The 15131-nt window shown below is 35.2% G+C and overlaps 1 protein-coding gene across 1 annotated transcript in view; it reads left to right on the forward strand.

The window, feature by feature from the left end:
* Positions 1-1128: 1128 nt before the first annotated feature.
* Positions 1129-15131, forward strand: part of pcdh15a (protocadherin-related 15a) — a 202379-nt gene continuing 188376 nt past the window's right edge. The window contains exon 1 of the mRNA XM_016456477.1: positions 1129-1203. The gene's annotated coding sequence lies outside the window, so the exon portion shown is untranslated. The remainder of the gene's footprint in view (positions 1204-15131) is intronic.

Raw genomic sequence — 15131 nt, forward strand, 5'->3', positions numbered from 1 at the left:
TGCATTGTGTTCTTATTTTGTATTTGTGAAACTGCCTATTTGTACTTTTTATTTGGCTGAATGAGTATAAATCTGAATCTGGGGCATATTTCAACCAAAAAGAAAATATTAAGAAAGTATAATTTATTATTTAGAAACTGAAGTGTATTTTAATAGAAATTAAGATTTTTTATTTTTTTTTGCATGTCAATTAAGACCCACCTCTCTCCAAATTTAAAATACATTATTTCAAAATTGTCATTATTGTGAATGATTATTATTTTAATGAGAAGCATGTCTGGATATAATGATTATTTATTTATTTATAATATACACAACTGCTTTTTCAGTTTTAAAAGATCACTTTCATTTATTGCTTTGAATAAATTATATTACAACATATTCTAAAATGGTATATAATTATGAAAATTGCATTTATTTTATTTATTAATTTATATGTTTATAAACAATGATTGCCACTAAACTACAATGATTTATTGTAAAAAAAATATATTTTACAAGCAAGCAAGCAAACAAACAAACAATCAAATAAATAAATAAATACATACCATGAAGCATAATTACTTTGAAATGTAAATATTTAAATTTAACCTGGACATTTTCTTGATATTATTCACCATTATATGAACCTGGCAGACACACATCAAGATTGATCTGCTCTCACCTTTACTGACCAAGCAAATGAGATTATTGCCTCATGAGCGAGAGAGGGGAGAGAGAGAAGAAGTGAGGGAGTGTGAGAGACAGAAACAGAGGAGTCAAAAGGAAGGAGGCAGAGAAAGAAGGTTGAATGAGGTTTGTGTGAGGTGGGCTGCACTTTCATTGGAGCTGTCATGGTACTTTTTACCGTTACTTGAGGACTAACGAATACCGTCCTGAATCTGACCTGCTGTTGGACTTCATTCGCTGAAGGAGAATCAGTAAGAAGTAAAACCACCGGGGCTCTTGCGGTCCGTCCTCGTCAGAGAAAAAGACACACATACAGAGACTGATGCGGGGTTCGCTGCGTGGGTCTGTCCGGTGAGAGACTGCTTGGATTTTAAACCGACATGCTGGGTTAACGTTTGAGTGATACGGAGACAGTCCGGTAAATTCCCGACAGGAGCAATGAATGAATCGCGTGAGTAAAAACGCTCACGTAACTGTTGCTGTGAACGGCCGTCTGCACGAACATGAGGAGAGGAAATAACTGAAACAAACTGCGTGAGTAAGCAGTAGCCTATTATGTTGACTTGAAGAATTAATAATATGCTATTATGCTCTAAGAACGTAGGCTATTTGAGTGTCATTAGTTGATCTTTGTTTCTCTTGAGCATCGAAGTCCATTTGAAACGGATTAGATGAGAGATCTCTGTCTGTTACATTTAAGCAATAACAAACAAAAAAAATCAACTCTTTTATTCATCACTCATCTCCTCTCTAGATCCGCATCTGTAGCCCCTTGAATCCATCTGGGAGGGGGAAATAACATGATCGATTAATTTCTCTGTGAAGTTTTTTATTCATTCAAGTCATGTCTGGTAAAATGAAGTCAAATGCTACTCGACGTGATATTATTTTTGAGCATATTTCAGAGGTTTACTAGGCTATCTGATGGATTAAACTTTCCCGTTTCATTCACTCCCATCAACCACATAATTTAACCCATTTGTTTCTATTTTCTCATTGCAAAGACAGCACAGAACCTGCATCTGTAGCGTGTGGAAATGTTTTATGATGTAAGGGTAGGCTACTATAGTGTATTTATTAGTGTAGTGTTATAGTAGGCTATATTTATTAGTATAGTATTAGTTTACATATATATCCTCTGTATATATTCTCTGTCACCATTGCACCTCCTGCTACCCCAAAAAAAAAAAGCCTGCTTAATCTGTCCGTTTTTACCATTTTTATACATTTAGGTTTATTTTTGGATCTGTTATAGACGGGCAATTTCCTGTTAACTGCATGATCAGCCAATCACAGTGACATGAGGCATTGCCTCCTCTCACGTCATTCTTCACTTGTATTTCACCATTAACACCTTACATTAATTTGCGCTTTTAGTTGCTACTGGACTTTTCCACTTTATTGACTTTATTATTACATTCATGTTTTCCAGAATGTATCTGCTAAAAGGCTTGAATAATGAGTCAGTGATGTGCTGTTGGTGTAATGAATAGATCAGTGAGACAGGCGCTCAGTTGGCATCTGTGTTCAGCTGACACCATTGATATGGAGGAGAGAAAGAGTGCATCTCTCTCTCTCTCTCTCTCTCTCTCTCTCTCTCTGTGTGTGTGTGTGTGTGTGTTAGCTAGGAGGAGGGCTGGGGTGATCTCATGAGTTACTGTGCATGTTTCAGTCTAAAGTTTCGGTTTACAGAAGCTTCATTAGTTAGAGATGATACGCTCACCCTGTGCTTTATTAGGAGATCAAGACAATTAAGAAGCTTTGAGATCAGTCAAAACTTTAACAGTGTGATTATGTTTGTAACGTGTAATGACGAAATACTGTGACATTGTGATTCCTTTCATGCTTGTTATAGGAAATGTATCTCTCATTTACATCTGCAGTTCTTGCCAGTTGATGAGGCAATTAATGCAGGATTTAACTTTTTAACAGTAATTTGTTTGGAACAATGTTGTGTTGATTATATTTGAATCATGTCATCCAAATGCTCGAATAAGTCTTATAACTGGAGACCATACAATACGGTTCAAATTTTTTTTTAATGTTTTAAGTATCTTATGCTCACCAAGCCTGCATTTATTTGATCAAAAAGTTAAAAAAAGGAATATTGTGAAATATTTTCACAATTTAAAAGAACTGTTTTCTATTTTAATAGATTTTAAAATGGTATTTAGGTCATTTAATCTTGACAAAGCTCAATTTTCAGCAGATATTATTTCAGAGTCATATAATCCTCCAGAAATCATTTAAATATGCTAATTTGGTGCTCAATGTCAATCATATTTGGTGCTTAAGTACTAATAATGGTTCTTATTATTATCAATGTTGAAAACAGTTGTGCTGTTTAATATTTTTGTGTAAACTTTGTAGAAATAATTCTTGTGTAAACTGTGATATATATATTTTTTTTTCAAAATTCTTTTGTGAATAGAAAGCATTTATTTTAAATATATATTTTTTGTAATAGTGTAAAAGTTTTTTATGGCCAATTTGATCAATTAAAAGCATCCTTGCTAAAAAGAAGTACTAAACTTACTGACCTTAACAATATTTGAACAATACTGAATGTTCAGTAATAATAAATATTTTTATAAAAATGTTTTTAGAATAGCATTATTATTTATGCAACGAAACTATTTTGAATATGTGTCTTTATTTGCTCATTGTCATATGACATAACTTACAGTAGTAAAAAGACTGATGCAAGTCGCACAAGCCTAAAATATATGGTTCCCGGTTCATTTCGAATCTGACCGAAAATGGACTCGCCTTATGATTCAGTTCACTTATCAATAACGCATTGAAGAATAAACTCTTTTTGCAGATTTGTTAGAAAAGTTACACATATTTTAATATTTTAGGGGTTATTCACTATTTATGCAATGTTTTTCTTGAGGTGTTGCTTTCATTGCTGGGATTAGAAACCAATGAGGTTATGCTTCTCAGTGTAATACTTTGCCCAGCATGAGATACAAGAACGTGGTAAAGTTTGAAGGAATCTCTGTTTTCATCTTAACCAGTTTTTTGAAAGTTTTCTGAAAGTCTGTGGTTTGTGAAACTGTCTCAGGAGGTGGTCTGTTGCTCAGCGCACTGGAAGTATTATGAGCATCAAACTGCTGTAAGCACTTCTGACCAGTGGAGCGCGGGAAATGGGAGCTGTACAGTGACATGGTTTAAAGGGCCCTAAGGCAATTACACGGAGGTCAAAGTCTTAGACATGCACCTGACCTTCATTCGCCTTGTGTCTGAGTTGACCTTTGACCTTTTAATGCCTATAATACAGCTTCAGGCGTCTTAGAACTGACCAGAGGTCTTATGATTACTAAGTGGGGAGAAGAGGATGATGAAGGTTGTGTTGTGTGTGAAATAGCAAGGACTTCATTATGTGCCTGTAGGTTGTTTGCACGTTTGTGGAGTATCAGCCTGTGTGGTATCTGGGTTTAGGCATGACTGTATTCATATGCACTGTGGACACCTTAGAGAACACATTTCAGCATTAGCTGCGGGTAGCGATGCCTGAAATGATTTCCATTCACACAGCCACACAGACAGAGATGGAAGGAGAGAAAAGCTGTGAGGCAGAGAGAGAGAGAGAGAGAGAGAGACAGAACTGCTGGAGAGAGACCAAGATGGACAGACGCACTGGAAGGTAGCATCTTGGGACAGAGGGAAAGATTTTAAGGAATACTTGAGCCAAAAAATTTAACTTCTGTCTTCATTTACTTAGGCTTATGTTGTTACAGACCCCTATGACTTTATTTCTTCCAGGGAACACAAAGGAGGATTGTACTGGTTGCTCTTTTCCATTCAATTAGTGCCCATGGGGACTGAAGCTTTCAAGCTTCAAAAAGGATGCAAATGCACCATAGGAGTATCATACAAGTGGTCCATAATAAGTAAATTGGTTATATAATGAGAGTGCATACAACTTTTATTTTTAACCATCTTTTCCATGAAACAGCATTGTGATTCTACAGAGCCCAGAACATGACATATGGAAGAAAAAATAGGATGTGGCAATTAATTAATTATGTTTTATAAGAGGGGTCATGCAATTAGTTTTCAGATCGCTATATTATGTTTCTGGAGGTTAGCTTATGAAGTTAGTAGTGGTTAGTATGATGTTTTTTTGCATCAAAAATTTCTAATATTTGTAAAGTTATAATTTTTCAGCTTAATTTTCAGTGTCTGTAGTGTCTGTTGTACAGTGAGTTGGCTGCAGTGCCAACTGTATGACTATAACTCCAATGATATTCTCCTCTCTTCCGTGTACATGGTCTCTGATGTGTGAAGGCCAGGCTGGATTTCTCCTGCATGCATATTTACCTCATTCAGCCTCTCTCAGCTGTCTGATTCATCTCTAATCAGCTTCTGCCCACTGAGAGTCCCCCGGGATGACAGCAGCAGGGGAGACAGCGAAAGCCAGAGGTTTAGAGCTCAGACAGAAAGGGAGCAGTCGGAGAGGTCTGGAATCCAGACTTCGGTGCATAAAAGAGTGCTAATGTATCTGGTTGAGATGCTATAGTTTGCAGAGGCAGACAGGGGTTCAAAGAGCTATTTAGAAGAGAACTGAAGAGTTTGGAGGAACAAGATGAGCGTATATTGATGTAGGCACTAGTGCTGCTGCAGAGAATGGTTTAGAGCAGACGTGAGGTCTGAGGAGATGAGAGTGAGATTCAGACTGCTGATGTTTGGGCAGATGCGATCATCTCAGGTACAGAAGCTGTTTGGAAAGCTTCAGTAGAGCAGTATGCAGGATATCAGATGGTCTGTGAATGCTTCTCTATACACCAAACATATTAAACTGCAGAAATTAGCTCAAATATTGTTTCTAGATGATAATTACTAGCATAAGGAGAGTGTGTGTAACCTTTTGTTAAACCAAAAGTCACTGAGACTTCCGCTTTTCATTATATATTATATTACCAGCATTTCTGAGTGAAAGTTGTATTGAACAATTTGTGACCTTCTCTGTGAAATCCAGGCTAAAGTGTCAGGCTAAAATCTAATTATGAGATAACAAGCATCAAAGTTTGATTTCAGCCATTAATTTCACTATGATTTTAATCTTTGACATGGTCTTTCTCAGTCAATATTAAAGATATCAATGTTACATTTTCACAGGATGTTCTTTATCTTATGAAGAATGATTTTATGTAGACAACAGTAAATCACAAAAAAATTACATTAGCTGGGTTTTCACATCCAGGGTCACATTTATACGAATGTCAGATTTACTTTGTATTTGGTTAAATCCCTCTTTTAATTTAATGACGGCAAATTTCTTCTTCATTTGCATAACTTTTCTTTGTTTTAAAATCCCAAAACTTCCTGAATGTTCTTTATCTTATGAAGAATGATTTTATGTAGACAACAGTAAATCACAAAAAAAATGACATTAGCTGGGTTTTCACATCCAGGGTCACATTTATACGAATTTCAGATTTACTTTGTATTTGGTTAAATCCCTCTTTTAATTTAATGACAGCAAATTTCTTCTTCATTTGCATAACTTTTCTTTGTTTTAAAATCCCAAAACTTCCTGCTTATTTATCGGGTTAAAAAAATGAGTCTCAGACTTTTGGACCCCACTTTTTATGATTAGGCCTACATCAGTGTTCATATTTAGTGTACACACATTATTTCCATTTTTTTAATTGTTTTTGAATAGAAACAATTAGGGCTGTCGCAATTCGTTGACTTTATTCGACTATTCGATTTTTTTTTTTAAATCCTCGACTTCATTTTGATCGCGTCGACTAGGCAAAATACCGGAAGTGGCGCATAATTAAGTATAATTGTGAATTCACAAACGCTGCGATTTAATTAAATCAGTATTCATATTTAGTGTACACACATTATTTCCATTTTTTTAATTGTTTTTGAATAGAAACAATTAGGGCTGTCGCAATTCATTGACTTTATTCGACTATTCGATTTTTGTTTTAATCCTCGACTTCATTTTGATCGCGTCGACTAAGCGGCAAAATACCGGAAGTGGCGCATAATTAAGTATAATTGTGAATTCACAAACGCTGCGATTTAATTAAATAATTATGCGATGCAGTTCTAATACAATATATGCGCTTTAATTATTTACATGCGTGCAGATTAAGTACGTGCGTCACACAGCTGCTCCGTTCACAGTAGTTCCACAGGAACTGTTATCATTTACATGTGTGCAGCATCTCAAACTCCATCTCTGCATGCTGTTGTGAGTTTGGGTTTATTATAACGTTCACCTGGGGACGCAACATGCGCCATTTCATCAGATTTGTAAGGTAAATAATTTATAAATCTACGCAAACACAGGAGAATACATCGCGGTTTCAAAATAAAAGCTCAAACCCTCACTATGAGTTTACACGTTTTGATGTCCACATATTCCAAATGGCCAAATATTAAAGATTAAGTGGACATTTGAATTGAATGATGCTTGGTCAATATTAAACAAGGATTAGATCGCACAGCAATGTGTAAACATAATCATCAGGCCGTTGGCGCCCTCTGCAGGCCTTTGTTGTAATGCGTAATGTACATTAGCTCTATTGTTTATAATACATTATGTATTTTAACAATTTTGTTCAATAAAACCATGTGATTTATTATAACTAATTATTATTGCCTCGTTGCTAGTATATATGTATTTTAAGTAATTTTAAAGGCTATTGTTCACTTACATGTATTTTTATTACCACAAAAAAAATATTATAATTATAGGGCACTATGAAATCCGTTTTATTTCCATTTTCATTTTTCTATACTCTGTTTTAATGGTTAAAGTAAATTTTATTAATCAAAAAGCCTGTCTAATTAATTGAGCTTTACAGTTTTATCTTTACCAAATTCTGTTTTCCATTATTTTCTGGATTCCACTTTAATGGTTCCATTAAATTTTAATAATCAAAAGCTCCTTTAAAAAGTGGTTTTAAATTATAATTTTAATAATCAAAAGCATCTCCAATTAATTGATTTTATTAAAAAAATATATATATGTTTTTTTTTTTTTTCAGAAATACTGCACATTTACATTTTTCTCCTAAATAAATTCTGGTAAATAATATTTCTGGTAAATACTCCTTTAAAAAGTGTTTTTTTTATTATAATTTTATTAGTAGTAGATAGGGCTGCACGATAAATCGCATGCGATATTTAACGCGCATCTTGTCAGAAAGCCGGTTCTGTAATCAGTGGTAAATCTCCATCACCTGCGGGCTTTCACATTGAGCAGCATTAACTACACAGAGCCATTGTTTACTGACGAGCTGCGCAAAAAATCGCGCGAATATGAATGTGGTTATGTTGTCATTCTTACACTATAATACTGAACTTTGATTTCAGTGATTTGGACTATGAGATGGACACTTGCTTCTTGCATTTATGTTGCACTTTACTTTTTTACTTTTGGATTTCATTTGGTTTAATGAAATATAGTTTAATAAAATATTCTTAAGTAAAATTGTTGATTTTTTTTCTTCTTTTTTTGCGGGAAATTAATCGCCGAGATTAATCGACTAATCGATAAATTAGTCTATAGATGAATCGAAATAAAAATAGTCGTTAGTGGCAGCCCTAGAAACAATGAAAAAATACACCGATTATTTCCATTTTTTAAATTGTATTTGAATAGAAAACGACATGTGCATTAGGACTTATTTATGAAACACTGGGCCATTGAATAGAATGTGACAATTTACATACATATTTGCAAGTCCATTTTTTAAACAATGTTCAGAGATGTAGAATTATTTATGAATCATTTGAATATTGAATATGAATCACAGAATATGAAGAATTTGTTAATGCATTTATTTAGATAACTATACTTTATGTATGAATACCTATGGAGAATAATGAGATCTGCATTTTGTATACTGATCTAGTTTATCAATTAACATACTTTTCAGCATTCAATGGACAGTCATGGCTTGTTGAAGAGACCAGCATATATTTTATTTTGGATGCTGGTGTGCTGGTAAAAAAAAGTCATTGTTTTCTCACCCTCATGTCATTCCAAACCTGTATGACTTTTTCTTCTTTTTTGAAAAATGTCTCCTTTTTTTCCAGTGTAGTTTGTACAGTATAGATTTGAAATGACACAAGGGTGGGTAAATGATGATAGAATTTTTATTTGTGGGTGATCGATCTCTTTAAGTAGCTTTACCAACAAGACAGAACCATACATAGATTCACTAGCACTCACCAACATAACCAGGTGAAAATACAAGCTGCTCTTTTCACGTTGCACATTTAGCTACTTCTGTGCATATATTTCCCTCTTCTACATGGCAAACTGAATGATTTATAGAGGTTCGCCAAAGCCAAATGCACTGGGCAGAGGTGCATTTTCATGTCTGACTAAGTGAAGCCTTATGACTGAACTTTCCCCTCAAATGTACAGCAAGTAGCCTTGTGTGAACTGAAAAGCATCAAATGACTTCCTTGGCAATAATGGCTTCAATATATTCATTCTCAGGTTCTTGGAAAGACTTGACATTTCTGCCACAATGGTGAGTGCTCGGTTTAAAAAAAAAAGTGTGTTTTGTGTGCGAGTGAGAGGGCGAATGCCTCATCTCTCCACTCTAGGGATGATGTTTTTAGAAGCCTTTCAGAAGAGATGTTCTTGCACAAGACATTAGTCCATCTAAAGGGTCAAACATTCAAACTCTCTCAGATGTGCCAGTTGCAATCACTGTTTTTCTAATGAGACAGGATGCACCATGGTGACTTTTTTCACCATGGCAGCTCATGCATTTGAGAGGTTTTCTCTGCAGTGCCAGCTATTCTTACTCCAGTAGAGCATCAGTTCAGTTCCGTGGCGAAACGCCATGGTGTAGATAAGCAGATTTCAAGCTTTCTGTCAGCTGTCTCCATACTGCCAGCTTTCAGCTTCTTATAGTAGAAGAAATTTGCTTGGTGATGCCTACATCAATACTATAGCAAACAATATATCTGATTTGATCACTTTCAAATAATGACAGTCAAGATACAAGTGCAGATAAAAGTCTGTCAGTCAGGATTGAAAGCAGTGTGAACAGAAAAGAACATTCTTTATTTGTTGAAAGGATAGTTCACATCAAATATGAATAATCTGTCATACTCATGCTCATGTCATTCCCAGCCTGTGTGATGTTATTTTTTTCTTTGGAACAAACAAAATTAATTTTTCAAGAATCTTCATATATTCCATCACTATAAAAGGATCATAAAATTTGTATATATGACGTGTGTACTGTATCTGCTGAAGCTTTGTGATGAACAGACCTGCATAATCTCCATTACAGCTCTTGGTCACATATGGCGCACGTTTGATGTCATGGCGTTTGGTTATGAGACCCTTGAGAACCAATGTTGTCAACAACTTGTTCCTTTGAGTGTATATTTAAGTGTTTATTGAGTTTGTTGGGAGTGTTTTTTTCTAGATATGATCAGATGAGTTGACACCAAGTCATATCAGCTTAAACTGGTTTCTGAAACATGGTACATAATTTGTTGCAGAATGAAAATAAGTCTATCAGCTGGCAGTCATAGATCCGGTCTTTTTGTTCTGACGTCTGAAAAATTATGGGCTGGTTGATTAAAAAAGAGCTAATTAAATATACTGCACATATACTGCACACGTGGCAAACTGTGCAGAAAGCTCAAATTTTGGAACTGTTTTGACACCACTGCCTTATTTGTATTAGTAAATCGGCACTCAAACAATTCAGAGCAAGTGTTTTTTTTATCATGTTAAATTTTATTCTATAATATAAGCAGAGTTTGTACTGTATTGCATTGTTGTGCAACATTATTTGTGTGATCAAGAGCAGAAAAATATGTTTTTTAACTGCCATTTTAACATATAAAGTAAAAACTCTGTGACATAGAAATGTTTTTGAGCCATATGACCCTTGAAATGCATCCATTGCACCTTTCATTGATCCACAGCTTGATGTGTTGTCCATCTTTTTAGAGTCTGAATGAGGTGCTGCTCTGGTTTGACCTCGGCTCTGTTCACACTTGCTTTGAATGTGTTTTTAAACTAGCATGCTGTCCCCAGTTCACAAACCACAGCCACCTTGTCATTTACTTTAATATGGTTGTCGTGTGCTATGACCTTGACTCATATTACAGCAATACTGTTTGTGTATACTGTATATATAGCTTTTTCTAGTGCTATTTCCCCTGGTTTGTTTGATGTTGTGACCTGGAGTGCAGATTGCTGGAAGGAGTTCTCAGTGGTGAAGTAACAAAACCTACTGATGTCAATTTACAGATGTTTAACTTTTGATAGATCACCAATACATGTAGTTTCTTAAAAATATAGATCACACAGAACAGTAATTTTGCTCTCAATGTGTTTAGGCAGTGTAGATTTCATAATAAACCATAGGAACATTGTTGGTACCTCCTTGTATCTGTATGACTGTCTTTCTTCGGCAGAACACAAAAGAAGATATTTTGAAAAATGTTGGTTACCAAACAGATTTGGTGACCATTGACTTCCACTTTATGAACAAAAATCACTACTGCATTTCTGTGTCTTATACATTTCAGAGAAGAAAGAAAGTTATACGTGTTTGGAACGACATGAGGGTGAGTAAAAATGACAGAATTATTTCTGGGTGAACTATGGTGACAATAAGCAAACATAAAACATCACCATATAAAAAATACTATCAGCATAACAGTAAAAAAAAATAAGCATTTATTTATGCTGAATGGGGAGGTGACAAATCGGCAGCATTTCTCAGTATGAAATTGTTTGATCTGTTTGGCTAGTTGGAATGACATCTTTTTATGTGTATTCAAAGTAATTTCCATCTCACAAAGTTGGATTTAGGATAATTCTACTTAATATCCCCAAATTTCAACCATGATGTTGTTCCATTGCCCAACGCTTTAAAGATTAAATATAAGGAAACAAAATGGCAGCACTAATATTATCTTTGCAGGTGTTTGATTTGGTTTGAAGTCTCTTAGTATATTGCAGAGGATAATGGTTGGTTAGCTATGCTAGCATTTGTTTTACAGGTGTGCAATTATCAACAGCAGATCGTTTACATTTTTACACACTTGTCTCTATGAATAGGTTTCATTAATATTGCTACATCTGCATATATCTCCTCGGGTGCCACCTTGTTTGTGTGACACACACTTATACGCATTTCCACAAGTTGAAAATTCCAGCGTACAGTAACACATCTATGTGTTTGATTGCCATCACAGGTGCTTTGGAACATGTCTGGGTTGTTGACATGGGCTAATCACCGGAGTCATTTTAGTGTTTGGACCCCTGACGTCCTCTGATTACATCTCACGCTGGGTAATGAATTGCACTGCTGTCTTTGGCAGCGTTCACTCTTTTTGGTTCACCTCAGCACTCTAGCCAGATAAAAATTAAATAGAAGATGAGCGAGAGGGTTAAATGAATAGTTCACCCAAAAATTAAAATTAGCTGAAAATGTAATCACACTCAGGCCATCCAAGATGTAGATGAGTTTGTTTCTTCATCAGAACAGATTTGGAGAAATGAAGCATTACATCACTTGCTCACCAATGGATCCTCAGCAGTGAATGGGTGCCATCAGAATGAGAGCCCAAACAGCTGATCACAATAATCCACAAGTAGGGTTGGGTATCGTTTGAATTTTATTGATTCCGATTCTGCTTATCGATTTCCGATTCTTATCGATTCCTAGTTTCGATTCCAATAAGATAAAAAATCCAATATAAAAAAATTAAGTCAGACATTTATTCTGTCTTTTTACAAAGCATTCTGTTGCAGCTGAATAACACGAGCAAAAATCAGCAGCCTACAGTACACTGCAAGAGGGATTTTGCCTATGCTTTAAAAAAAATACCACAGCACCTTTAAAAGTATATTTCACCCAAAAATGAAAATTCTCTCATTTATTAATGCTCATGTAGTTTCAAACTTGTATGCTGTTATTTTTGTACTGTGAAACTGTAAAATTGTTATTTGGAACGACATGAGGGTGAGTAAATAATTACATCATTTAGATTTTTAGCCAAACTATTGCTTTAAGGCAGGAGGAAGCACAGCATTTTATTTTACCTTTACTGGGAGGTTTCAGTATCGTCTTATCAGTGTTTGGTGTCTATGACAAGTGATTCACTGGAAAGGCGGCCTGTCGGCAATCAGTTAGCCATCATGTGATCATCCTTCGGGTGGCTTCTGAAAGCATGCTGGGCGAATCAGTGGCTTGTCAGTGAAGTTTAGTCATTTTAAATTATTTAGAAATGCAAAACAGTGTCCTAGCATGACATAGCATCAAAGTGTCTTTGATGAGGGGTTTAGCTTGACAGAACATTTTATGAATAAAAGACTGTCGGACATTGACTGTAATAGGTTTTAGTGCGAGATGTCAGCAATTTCCATTGATTTCTTATTTGCCTGTGACAGTGGAAAAAGCAGGGCGCTATTAGGCAGGTGTGCTTTGCTGATATTATAGTCCACAGTAATGGCAATGGCCTTCTTACCCCTGATTGCTTTGCTGAAACGTAGTGATGCCAATCACTTTGATCCATTACCCTTCACCAAACGCAAAAAGGGTGAGGCAGCCCTTGAGTAAAGAAAGAAACGCTCTCATAGTTCAAACACAATTCATTAGATTAATAGCCAGCGATGGAAAAAAACTCTGAATTCCTAAACATTACAGCCCACAGGAAAGAAAAACACCAAATAAGATCTTTTTAACATCTCAATTGTTTTTTCCTGATAGGAGTGAGATTATTTGGAGAGCAGTTTGAGTCTCCTGCTTTTCAAATTGTTCTTCTGAGACAAAAACCCAGTCTTCTCAGTTTAAAAAGAGATCTCAACAATATCTTAAAGTGTCCTTTGTTATGCCAAAAAAGTCTGCAATCAAAAGTCATAAGATCTCAATATGACCTCAAACATTTCCGCATTTATTTTATAATTTCATATTCTTACTATATGTCACAACTGTCTTCATTTATTATTATTTTTTTTTTAATGCTGACATAGCAAAATTTGCAATTAAAATGAACGAAAGCTCCATATGACCTCAAACATTTCTGCATTTATTTTAAAGTTTCGTATTCTTACTGTATGCCAACATGCATTTATTTAATTGTAATTTTAATAAAAAAGTGTTTGCCCTCATCTCCCCTGCTAAAAATTTCACAGACATAACTCATGAGTATAAGCAATATGTTTAAATGATGCAAATGTTTTAAATCCCAATAGAAAAATTGCTCTTTCTGTTTGGGGTCAACGGATGCTAATTAAATCACCACGTTGTCATTCTGACATCAGTTGTGTGTTTTGATAGCGATAAAGATCAGAGGAAATCCAGATCTACGAGAGCGGGTGTTTGAGGGATAACAGTCTGGATGTAAAACGTTTGCTGTCGGGGTTGGTGTTTAGGAACTTCATGTCTGCTGGGTAATTTTGACAGCAGGAGGCAGCTTGTTCAGAGGTCTTTGGATCCTTCCGGAAATCCAGCAGCTTTGTACTTTGATATCAAATGTTACTGTGAAAGATGCATAGACCCTTGATAATAAAACCCTGCCCAGCCATCTGTGCTCTTCTTAAGAAACACAGGCTGAGAATTTGAAGTGTTGTAGGAATAATAGAACATTACAGGCAGCACAATAATGACGTATTTAAGGGCTGATCAAACTTGCACTGCTTGCTGTTACTCCAGCAGCAGGAAGGGCTGCAGGTTTCAATCTGCTCTCAAGATGACATGAGATTATTCAGTCCCTGTGTTGTTTTACAGAGCAAATGCAGTCATGAGGGCTGAGTATAGTGTAGACCAGCTGGTTAATAGAGAAAACAACCACTTCATGAATGAAATGTGAATGATCCCCGTCTGCTAAAGAGTGCTTCACTGGCTTTGTTCAGAATGGAATACTAGAGTACTGCTTGCTGCATACTTCACTGTATACACTGAATTTTAACTACTATTGACTATTCTTTCAAATAGCATGTGAATCACTTCATACCGCTTATGAAATGATACATATTTCAGACCGTAGTATGCTGCAGTGTTATCAAATGACCTCTCTTTAATTCATGCTTTAGATCAAAATGCTCTTTTATGTTTTTCTGAAAGAAATAGGAAACAGAATATTCAGCCATAAAAAAATAGATTGTTTGCATCCAGTTTTGTGTAATTTACACATACATACACACATACTGTATCAAGGGGAAAATCAACATGCATACATAACATTTTTTATTATTATATGTCAATGCTGTCCATTGTTGTTTTATAAAAACAACATGTATACAGAATATTTTCTATCATCTGTCTATCTATCTGTCTATCTATCTATCTATCTATCTATCTATCTATCTGTCTGTCTATATTCTGAGAAAATATTCTGTATATATACAGGTGCATCTCAATAAATTAGAATGTCGTGGACAAGTTCATTTATTTCAGTAATTCAACTCAAATTGTGAAACTCGTGTATTAAATAAATTCAGT

Source organism: Sinocyclocheilus anshuiensis, unplaced genomic scaffold (assembly GCF_001515605.1).
Source record: "Sinocyclocheilus anshuiensis isolate Anshui unplaced genomic scaffold, SAMN03320099.WGS_v1.1 scaffold407, whole genome shotgun sequence".
NCBI lineage: Eukaryota > Metazoa > Chordata > Actinopteri > Cypriniformes > Cyprinidae > Sinocyclocheilus > Sinocyclocheilus anshuiensis.